Below are 11623 nucleotides of genomic sequence, written 5' to 3'. Positions count from 1 at the left end.
TCCTTAGGATTCTAAAGACAACAAAAGCTTAGATCTAGGGGCTCAAAAACAAACTTTACCTTTGATTTGGATATTTCTAAATCCAATCCAACCGATAAAAAATGATCCCAAAATCAAAGGATTTTCCACTCAATGGTTTTGTTTTCCATCCTTGGCACATGAATAGAGTGGTTACACACTCAGAGGAAGAGAGATGAAGGCTAAGGTTCTCCTTTTGGAAGAATGGAGTGGATGGATTGACTAATCCTACATTCTAACGGTTTTATATAGCCACTCTCCTGGGCTTAAATGACTTTGGCCTAACTTGGACTTGAGTTAATTATTTTAGCTCACAAGGTCCTAACTTATTAATTATCTCTATTAGGCTCCAATTAATTAACCTAATATTTAGAAAAACCCAAACTAAATAATCATTAATTCTTATGTAAGCTTTCATTTTTACTAACCGTTCTTATGCATGCATATGATAAAATCTCTTCTTTCCCTTGACCCTTTGTGCCAACAAAGAATGTGAGCTTAAGAAAATACCATTAAGACCCATAAGTACATACTAACTCCCTTAAAACCTAGTTCTAAAATTAACTCAACATTGCACTAGTAAATATTTTTAAAATTATTTAAATGGTAGTAACTTTTATATAAAAGAGTATGGATTTAATCTTATTTTAAAAACTTTTTAAATTTGAGATAGTAAATATTTTTTAATACCTTAAAATTTTTGAACATTTCTTAAAAGTCACTATTTTTTAATATAAAGATTCTTACATTTTACATAAGTAGTTAATTGTCATTTTCTATTTTTTTAAAATAAAAAAATAAAAAATAAAAAGTATATGCAAACCAATAAAAATTAGTTACTTTTTTTTTCTCGAACCAATTTAGATTTTATTTCTTGGAGGGTGTTGACTTTATAACTACTGTTTGGTTATATATATATTGGTTGTTTTTTCAAAATTTTCAAATAATATGTTTCATTTTTAATTATTTTTTTATTTTTTCATGATAATAGGAATATTTTATAGAAAAAAAGGGTTTTGATATTTTTTTTATATCTTTCTATTTTATTTCATGTGTTTTACTTATAAAAATTTATATTTATATCAAAATTTGTGACATATTAAGGATCTATGGATAAAATCCATGGATCAACATTGTACTAAAAATTTATTTAAATATTTAATATTATTATAAATCTTTAAATTTAATAGAAACTTTAAAAAAAAAAACTCATATTTTTAAATATTTCAAACATTCCCCTTTTTAAATGATTTTCCTTATTTTTTAAAAGTAATACTTTTATATTATCATCGATTTATTTTTAAAATCATTTTCAAAGTTTCAGTGTTACATTTTTCAAATGGTGTTTGTGATTAAAAAAAAACATTATATAGAGGGGGTGCCTCAGAAGATCCTCTCTCTCTCTCGTCTGTTTTTCTCCCTCAAAAAATATCTCTAACCAACCTGAAAAGTGAAAACCCTTGAATATGCTGTTCCTCTCTACCCTCTGTAGGTACCTAATGCACCCCTTCTCCCCTCCGTCCAGCCTACTTCTAGCTTGCTCTCCAAGGAATCTTCACCACAAAAATATATCCTAAAACGGCAGCCAAAAAGCACCACCCCCTCTGCCAAAGAACGCTTCTGATTCTTTGATTTTTATATATTATTTTTCTTTTTTACTCTCCTATTTTGATTTCCACATTTATTTCACATTTTTAATTTATTTTCTAAAAATATTTTAACATTTTTCCATTTCTATTTTTATTAAAAAGAATTAAAAACAAAAACCACACATATTAAGAGACTTTTAATTATATTTTTAAAATTTTTAATTTAATTTAATTTAATTTTTATATTTTATAATTAAATAAGTTAAATTTTAATTATATTATAAAAATAAGGATTTTCATATTTTTTAAAGTTATTTTACTACGTGTAAAAATGGTGCAAGTGATGAGGCACTAGGCATAAGTGGTAGTTTCTAAGTAAGAAAAGAGGGTTTGGAGTTTGCTGAAATTATATGAATGTCAATCTTAGTGGTGAACAAAAGGGATGACGATTTGGTAAATATAATATAAAAATAAGGATTTTCATTTTGTTTAATCATTTTACTACGTGCAAAAATGGTGCAAGTGATGGGGCACTGGGCATAAGTGGTAGTTTCTTAGAAGGAAAAAGTGGTTTGGAGTTTGCTAAATTTATACGAATGTCATTCTTAATGGTGGACAAAATGAATGATAATTTGGTAAATATAATATAAAAATAAGGATTTTCATTTTTTTTAATCATTTTACTGCGTGCAAAAATGGTGCAAGTGATGGGGACACTGGGCATAAGTGGTAGTTTCTAAATAGGAAAAGAGGGTTTGTAGTTTACTGAAATTATACGAATGTCATTCTTAATGGTGAACAAAAGGAATGACAATTTGGTAAATATAATATAAAAATAATGATTTTCATTTTGTTTAACCATTTTATTGCGTGCAAAAATGGTGCAAGTGATGGGGCAGTGGGCATAAGTGATAGTTTCTTAGAAGGAAAAGAGGGTTTGGAGTTTGCTGAATTTATACGAATGTCATTCTTAATGGTGAACAAAAGGAATGACAATTTGGTAAATATAATATAAAAATAAGGATTTTCATTTTTTTTAATCATTTTACTGCGTGCAAAAATGGTGAAGTGATGGGGACACTGGGTATAAGTGGTAGTTTCTAAATTGGAAAAGAGGGTTTGTAGTTTACTGAAATTATACGAATGTCATTCTTAATGGTGAACAAAAGGAATGACATTTTGGTAAATATAATATAAAAATAAGGATTTTCATTTTGTTTAATGATTTTACTGCGTGCAAAAATGGTGCAAGTGATGGGGCAGTGGGTATAAGTGGTAGTTTCTTATAAGGAAAAGAGGGTTTGGAGTTTGTTGAATTTATATGAATGTCATTCTTAATGGTGAACAAAAGGAATGACAATTTGGTAAATATAATATAAAAATAAGGATAAAATAAAATCACAACAAAAAATTATCTAAATAGGAAAGATGGTTGAAGTGGCTGAAATTATTTTAGAGGAAAGAAATAAGGTAGAAGAAAGAGAACAATTAAATTAAATATATAGAATTAAAATAAATAAATGAAATAACTAAATATAAATACCTCAACCTTATGAATGATGACCACTTGTAGAGTTAGTAGATATCTTTACTACTTGAGAGAATTTCAATATGGAGAATTGTGAAAAGAGAAATTAGAGAAAATTGTAAACTATATAAAAAGGGAGAATAGAGAAAGAATTAAAATGAAGGGTATTTATGGAGGAGTATTGGTGAGTCATTTACTTATTTACCCCTAAAACTAGTTGTTATATAGTTGTTGAGAGGGGTATTATAGATATTTGACATAAAAATATTATTAGTGAGTGATTTACTTATTTATCATTTAAACTAGACGTTATATAGTTATTGAGAGGGGTAATATAGACACTTGACATGAAAAAAGTAAAAATAGCTATTGATTTACTTTTTTACCCCTCAAACTAGCCATTATATAGTTATTGAGAGGGGTATTATAAACATTTGACATGTAATAAAAAGTAAAAAGTAAAAAGTAAAAAGTGAAAAGTGAAATTTCATTACAAGAAAAAAGGTCATTGTTGACATATATTATCTTGACTTAAGGTGATATGTGTCAATATTGCCTATTTAAATGAACAACTATGACATATACAGCTTGTTTAAACCAATAATGACATATATAAAATTTTGTTGAATTCTTTCATGACTTATATAATAGAATCTTGACAGATAATTTATAAGTCAATGTATAGTTAGTATGTTCATATGTCAAGGTACTTATATAATGTGGCTAGCTTGACATAAAATCAAAAGTCAAGGTATGATTTTAAACATATATGCCATTTTAATTCTAGTAAAATTATCTTAAATGACCTATGGATTATAAGTCAATGATTCGTCCCCAATTGGTGTACCTATTTGATTCAGTCCTCAGACGGGAGTTATCAACAAAATTTATATACCTAATTCACCATACACTAGGGTAGCATAGCTAGCATAGTATAGTGGTTCTAGGATCATCCACAGGGATGGGTTTTCATATCACACGTGATATTAGTTAAAGTACTAAAATGGTGCTTTTTCTTTTATGAGTTAGCTTTAAAAGAAAACATAATTTTGGTTGAAAAGGATTGGTTTTAAGTTAACAAAGAATAGTAACTGAGATTAATTACAAAGAAAAGGTTTCTTGGAGTTTTAGGTCACTAGGTTTAGGTTCCTTATACAAAAGGGAGAGATTCTAGATCTTTTCCTTGCGTTGGGGATAATAACATAAAGAATGGTTATCTCGAACCGGTGTGTATTTAGAAATCAAGATTTGATCCCATTGGTCCATGAAAAACCGCAGTTGCTTCCCATTAATGGTTTCAAACACTAAAGACCTCTCACTGTGAATCATCTTCAATGGCTCGTACCTCTCACCTAGTGTTGGCCATTCAAGGTGATCTTAACCTTGGATTACCCTTCAAAGGCTCACAAGAGATAACTAATGGATGTCTCCAGGGAGTTCGAAAAGCTTACCAAGTGTTGGCCATTCTAGGTAATCCTACCTTTAAACCACCTCCTAGAGGCTCGTGAGAGATAACTAATGGATCTCCAAGGAGTCTGAAAAGCTTACCAAGTATTGGCCCAGGTGATTTTAAGGGATTTTAAGTTAAATATAAAAATAAAAACCATTAACGGGTAACAACCTTCCTCACTTAAATCAAGGAAAACTCCCACTTTTGTATCCAGATCCCTTACCTAGCTTTCTTTAGTCCAAGAAACAAAAAGCCTAGCCACTCATCCTCTGACTCTGAGGCCTCAGAGGATGTTTGGCTAGAAAGAAAATGAAAACAAAAATTCGAAGGAAAGACAGAGCAAGTGCTTTGTAAATATATTTCTTACTACGATCCCCCTCTTTTCTTTTACAAGATATAAGAGATATATATAGAGAGGTCTTTTTAACCCTCCTTTAAACTTCCTAACCAAGAAATCCTATCATTGGTTGGTTTCAAGGAGAAAATAGGGAATTACACAAAATATATGGAGATAAAAATCTGGAGATAAAAATCTAGCAGAATCGGTGCGCAAATATCTGGAAATTACACAAGGAGATTTTGCATGGTGTGCGAAATTCATTTTTGGCTTGGCTCTTCAGCATTTGGTTTCATAAAGCTTGTGAAATTTCGCACAGGGTGCGAAATTGTCTTTCACTCAGTAGTCATTTCGCAATGCTTGTGAAATTTTGCACAGGGTGCGAAATGACCCTCCAACTTGGTGCAGTTGTCTTCAAATGGCCATAACTTCTTCATTTCAACTCCGATTTACACACTGTTTGAAGTGTTGGACTCCTGACTTCCTAAGATTTGAAACGATATATAGTATGTATACAATGGACTCTAGGAAGTGCTCTAAATTTGTCCTTTAGCTGCTTTCCTTTTGAATTTCGCATAGCATGCAAAGATTTCGCATAGCCATGCGAAATTGCTTCATGTTGGATTTTTCTCTCTGTTTTTCTTCCTTGCATCTCTTGATTGGCTTAGAAACCTATTGCCAAGGGTTCCACAAAATTCTTCCTCATTCTTGACTTGCTTCAATGATAAAAAAGCTACCAAAAACACCAAAACTAGCCAAAAACTTATTAGTAACCCTTGCTAGGTCCGTTAATGTGCCAATTGAGTTAAAAGGTATTAATTACTACTCAAAAGTGTATCAAATCAGTTAATTCCAAACTATCAAAGAGCACTTTTTGAGTAGTAATAAGTCAAGATATCATGTTATAATTACCTGTCAAGGTTTCTTGTGGTATTTACAAAGAACACTCCTCATTTTCTCAAAACCTGATATTCATTTTGAGAGCTTAGGGTTTGAAACTTTTTGCTCTAAACCAAGAATGAAAATATCGGCAATTACGAATATATCAGTACTTTGATTTTACGAATATATCAGAAATATCGAAAAAATATCGGTGGATATTTTTTGACAAATATCGATGGAGCGAAAATTATTTAAAATTTATAGAAATGCTTGGAAAAACTCCAAAAAAAAATATGATAAAATAAGTAAGAATTCATATTTTAAAGTTATTTTGTAAATATAATTGATATAAATATGATAAAAAAAAACAAAAACATCGATAGACAGAGATATATCAATAAATTCGATATTTGAATTTTAAGAATAATAAATATAAATTTTGGAAGTGTATAAAGTTAGAATTGAGTTAAGAAATATTTGATTTTATTGAATAAAAATAATTTATACATAAATATAATACATATGACATTGTAATAGTCTTAGTATCAAAATGAAGATTGATGTAGTTCCACTATATTGTTAGATGAAGGGAACCCATCTTGTTGAAGACAATATTTATTTAAAAATTTTTAAAATATTTTTATTAAAACACGTTTTATTACATTTTAAATGAAAAATTAAATTAATTTATATAAAATATTTTATTTGAGATTTAATTTCTAAAACTTTATTAAAAATATGTGGTAACAACTTTTTCTATTAATATTAATTTATTTAAATAATTAATATTATTAATAATTTATTTTATCAAATTAATTTTAATTCATAAAATATCGTCCATAAAAACGGAAATTTCAATGTGATTTAATCAAAATAAAGATGGGTAATTAATAATTATTTATATAGGGGAGGAAAATTGTTCTCATGATTTGTTTCATTTTTTATTATTTGTTTATTTTTTATTTTATCTTTACTAACTATAAAAATCAAAAGGGCCACCGCTTCTCTCACTTGGGGCATCGGGCATCAAGAAGCCCTTTTCTGAAGTTGCTCTCCAAACGAGAGAATCCGCTCTTCTTTGCGACTCTCAATCCTAGCAAGTACTAATCTAATCATGTTATTATTGTTTTTTTTTTTTTTTTTTGCAACCCCCGTTTGATTCCCAAGAAAATCCATCCCCCATTTGATTTCCGGGAAAATTCATCCTCGTTTGATTTCTGAGAAAATCCATGCAAAACCCCTATGGAAAAAAAAAATGCGGAAAAAAAATGTTTCTTTTTTTGCTCCCTGTGTTTTCTCTTTGCAAAACCCCCGTTTGATTCCCAAGAAAATCCATCCCCCATTTGATTTCCGAGAAAATCCACAAAAAACCCCCAAGGAAAACAAAAAAAAATACTTTTTTTTTTTTTTTTTTGCTTCCTGTGTTTTTTCTTTGCAAAACCACCATTTGATTCCCAAGAAAATCCTTCCCTCATTCAATTTCCGGGAAAATTCATCCTCGTTTGATTTCCGAGAAAATCCGTGTAAAACCCCCAATGAAAACCAAAAAAATTGCTTTTTTTTTTTGCTCCCTGTGTTTTCTCTTTGCAAGACCCCTGTTTATTCCCAAGAAAATCCATCATCCATTCGATTTTCAGGAAAATTCATTCTTGTTTGATTTCCGAGAAAATCCATGCAAAACCCCCAAGGAAAACCAAAAAAATTTCTTTTTTTTTTTTTTTTTGCTCCTAGTGTTTTCTGGATCTGTTCTAGGGGTCTCTTTGCTTTTCTGCTATTGGATTTAAATTTCACGAACCCTAAATCCACGATTCCTAAATCCATGATTTTTGAGCTAGGTTGAAAAACACAACTTTTGTCTGCAAATCATGATCAGATTACCAAATAGCATCTTATGTTTTTTTTTTAAAAAAAATTGGACATATTTTGTATCTTGTGCGCGGGCTGGATTGGTAGGAAATATTGGGAAATTTCTTGAAAAATCGATAAAAATACTGATAAATACATGCTTGTTGGGTTTCAAATCAAATGGGTTCTTCTTCCCTAGGCACTTAATTTTGTGGCTTTGAATGGGTTTTTGCCTTTTTCAATAGATTAAATGAAGGTGTGGAAATGGTAACATTTCATCTTTTTATTTGTTCTTGTTAGTTAAATTCTAATAATCTATTTTCCTCTTTTGGTCATGTAGAACATCATTGAATCAAGATTATGTTGATTTTGGTTTCACCTACATCAAACTTGAGATCAGAAACCTCAAAATTTCCACATATTAGATCTTTAATTATTGGGTACGTTTTGGTTTGCTTTGAGATTTGTTGAAGAAAAAGTGTGGATTATGTGATGGTTGAAATATTTAGTTACTGGGTTTTTTGGTTCTGAGTCTTAAATGGACTTGTCAAGTTGTAAGCATTTGAGATTCTTTGATTGCCATTTGAATTCTAGACATGCAAATTGTTGCTTTGGTTTTTAGAGTTGTTTTGCTCCCCATATTCTTTGGCTTTGGTGGGGTTGTTCAGAACAACTTTTTGGTGATCAACAATAGTTCATTGTCCTCAAATTCCAAGCTCCAAATGTGGAAAGACAAGTTCCTCATATTTTATTAGGATAAGTTCTTTTTGTATGGAAAAATAATTAAAAAAAACCTTAAATGAGCAGTTTTAGATGAAACCAGGTATAGTTTGCATTTACATAAATTTGGAGTTGTTTTAGTTCTTGCTAAATTTGTTCATTCATTTTTCCTATCCTCATTCAATATGATGTCATATTTATTTTTTTTCAAGTACCTTTCTGTAGAGCTTGGTAAACTATAGCTGGTTGTGTTGTCATTTTTTTCTTGGTCTTTCTAAGCAACCAAATGAAGCATTTGTGCATGATTTGTAGGCTATCTTTGACTTGTATAGTTTGATGGAAACCTTGGACATTTAAGGGAAAGTGTTAGGTTAAAAAATCATAATAATGATCTAAATAGTTAAATATCTTGGTTGAGGTTGGATCAAAACAATAACTTCATTAGGTTAAAATGATTTATGTTTTAGGTTTTGCTCCTAGGTTTAGCCTCCATATGTTTTTGCTATATCAATATTTTAATATTTGAGAGTTGGTTTGTTTACCTGTGTTATTAAGAAATAATCTATTATTGTCTAATAAAGGTGTAGTGGCTAGCTTGCTATTAAAATTCTTCATAAAGCTTGATATTTGATTGCTCATCATTATAAATTTTTCTTTTTAATTTGTTAGTATGCTCTATATTTTTTGCTATAGATTCGAAGTTTGGGTGTTGGAAATTTAAGGCTTTCCAATAAAGTAATGCTTCAAGATGGAGGCAAGAGACTTGGTTGTAGATATATACATGAGCAACTTAATTTAAGTTTATGTATATGGTCTTACAGTGTGTTTTTAATTTCGTTTTATATTATATGAGTTTCTTCTATATAGAGAAATTGGGGACAACTTTAAACAAGTTCATTGATTTATGCTTTAATTAATAATTAAATGCATATTAAATATGTTTTGATTATATATAAAATCATGATAATTTGATTGTCATTATCATTCTTAAATAATATTAAATTGATTATACATGGCAACAGGTTCAATTTTTCATATTAAAAAATAATTTTAAAATTTTTCGAGGGAAACCTTGACAGTTGTACTTATTCCCTACATTGACATATATAAGCCAATTATGATATATATAAAATCTAACCTTGACATATGTATCTAAAAGCCTTGATATATGTGGGGTTAATCATGACATATATGATACCTAACCTTGACATTTGTTGGACTAATCTTAACAAAAGAGTGAGTCAACATTGACATAAGATTAAGTAATCTTGATATAAGTTGAATCCAATCTAACATATATGAAAGAAACATTGACATATCATATACTAATAAGATTTCATCATTTGTAAAAATAGAGAAAATCTTAACATATGTATATGTTAAGTTACCTTTAAACTTTTCTTGTCACTGGCATAGATAACATATATGAACAATAACCTACCTTCACAGATATACCTTACATTGACAATGAAAAACTGTCAATGAAGGCTTCTTTTCTTGTAGTGTTTAAAAAGGCCAAATGGGCTGGCATGGTGGGTCGGCAGGCTGTTTTTTTAGGCCCAGCACGACCCGTTTCTTTGGGTCGTGCCAACCGAGCCTACTACAATGTTTGGTTGTGTCGGGCCATGAGCCAAAATGGGCGGCCCGACCTAATGGACACCTCTAGCTATCAGACAGTTTTCAAGTTTTTAAAAGGTATTAAGAGAATGGATTGGAAAAAGGAACAACAAATTTTTTAGTCAAGTAGTGAAAGAGATGACATAATTTGTTCTGCATGACTAGTTCTTTTATGTTTTCTTGAACAGTTTTCTTTCATTTCATTTCGTGTTCTTGCCATGATTAGTTTCCAAGTTTTTTTGAACTCCATGTATTTTTTCCTAGGCTTTTGTGTCCATAATAGAAATTCTTGTGACTTTTAAACCTTGTAATTGTCTCTGAAATTACTACTATCCATGGATGTTCAAGATACTCATCTATATTTTGTTGTTTGGTTTGCTCTCTTATATATATATTTATCCTCAGGCAAGTTTATGATTGTTTGAAACTTCAAGCAAGGGAGTCACATTTATGAGTTGAAGACCTTGACAATACAATTTACAAGGTGACTCAATCTCACTTCAAAAGTGTTATTGGTATCATGAATCAATGTAAGAATATGATCATTATTTTAATATTTATATGTATTTTGTTTTATGCATCCAATATCACTTTTAAAAATAATTATTTCTGCATAAAGTTTATAAAAGTTTGGTTAACAAGTCAAACTTGATTACGAAAAACAAATGAAGTTATAATCTATGCACACATGCAGAGAAAAGGAAAACGAGAAACACTCAGAGTGCTACGCATGCATCATAGTTGTGAAAGACGCGCCTAGGCTTTGGGCAGCACGATGCCCGTTCACGAAGGCGTCGCTTAGGCGTGCAAGGCGCTCACCTTCGACAAGGCGCGACACGGTTGCCTTCGGCTAGGTATGCCCTTCTTTTTCTTCTTCTTCTTCTTCTTTTTCCTCTTCTTTTCTTCTTTAGTCGTCGTGTCGGGTTGTAGAGGGTTGAAGACTGAGAAGCTCTAATTTTTTTATTTTTTTATTTTTTGAGACCAAAATGATGTCGTTTTGGGAGCCTATTCCTTTAAAAAAAAAAAAAAACCAAAACAACGCCGTTTTGGTCCTGTTTTCCCTTCCAACCATCTTTTTTGGTATTTTTGAACCCGGCACCACTCCCAAATCATGCCTTAGCCTCAACCGTGCAGTGGAGCAGTGAAGAAGACGAAGAAGCGGAGGAAAAATAGAGGAAAAATAGGAGAAAAATAGAGGAAAAATAGTCATGTACCTTCCAAGACCTCGGTATCTTTATTTTTTCTTTACTTTTCTGCATTTTTTTTTCCATTCTTGTCTCATAACGCTCATTGGCAATTTTTTTAAAAATATAAATATTGTATTTTTGACATGAAAATTTTAATAAATAAAAATAAATAAACAAAAAATATTCATGTGCATATTTTTTGTTAATGTGATATGCATATTTTTTTTCAATTTTTTTTCTTAATTTAATTATAATTATTTTATTGTAGTATAAAATTATAAATATAAATATTGTATACTGTAGTTTAAATATAAATATTGTATTTTGACATGAAAATTTTACTAAATAAAAATAAACAAACAAAAAACACTCATGTGCATATTTTTTGTTAATGTGATATGCAAATTTTTTTTTCAATTTTTTTCTTAATTTAATTATAATTATTTTATT

This window comes from Vitis riparia, chromosome 16 (genome assembly GCF_004353265.1).
Source record: "Vitis riparia cultivar Riparia Gloire de Montpellier isolate 1030 chromosome 16, EGFV_Vit.rip_1.0, whole genome shotgun sequence".
In the NCBI taxonomy this organism is placed as follows: Eukaryota; Viridiplantae; Streptophyta; class Magnoliopsida; order Vitales; family Vitaceae; genus Vitis; species Vitis riparia.
The sequence above is the reverse complement of the archived record's forward strand: the minus strand, read 5'-3'. Positions refer to the sequence as shown.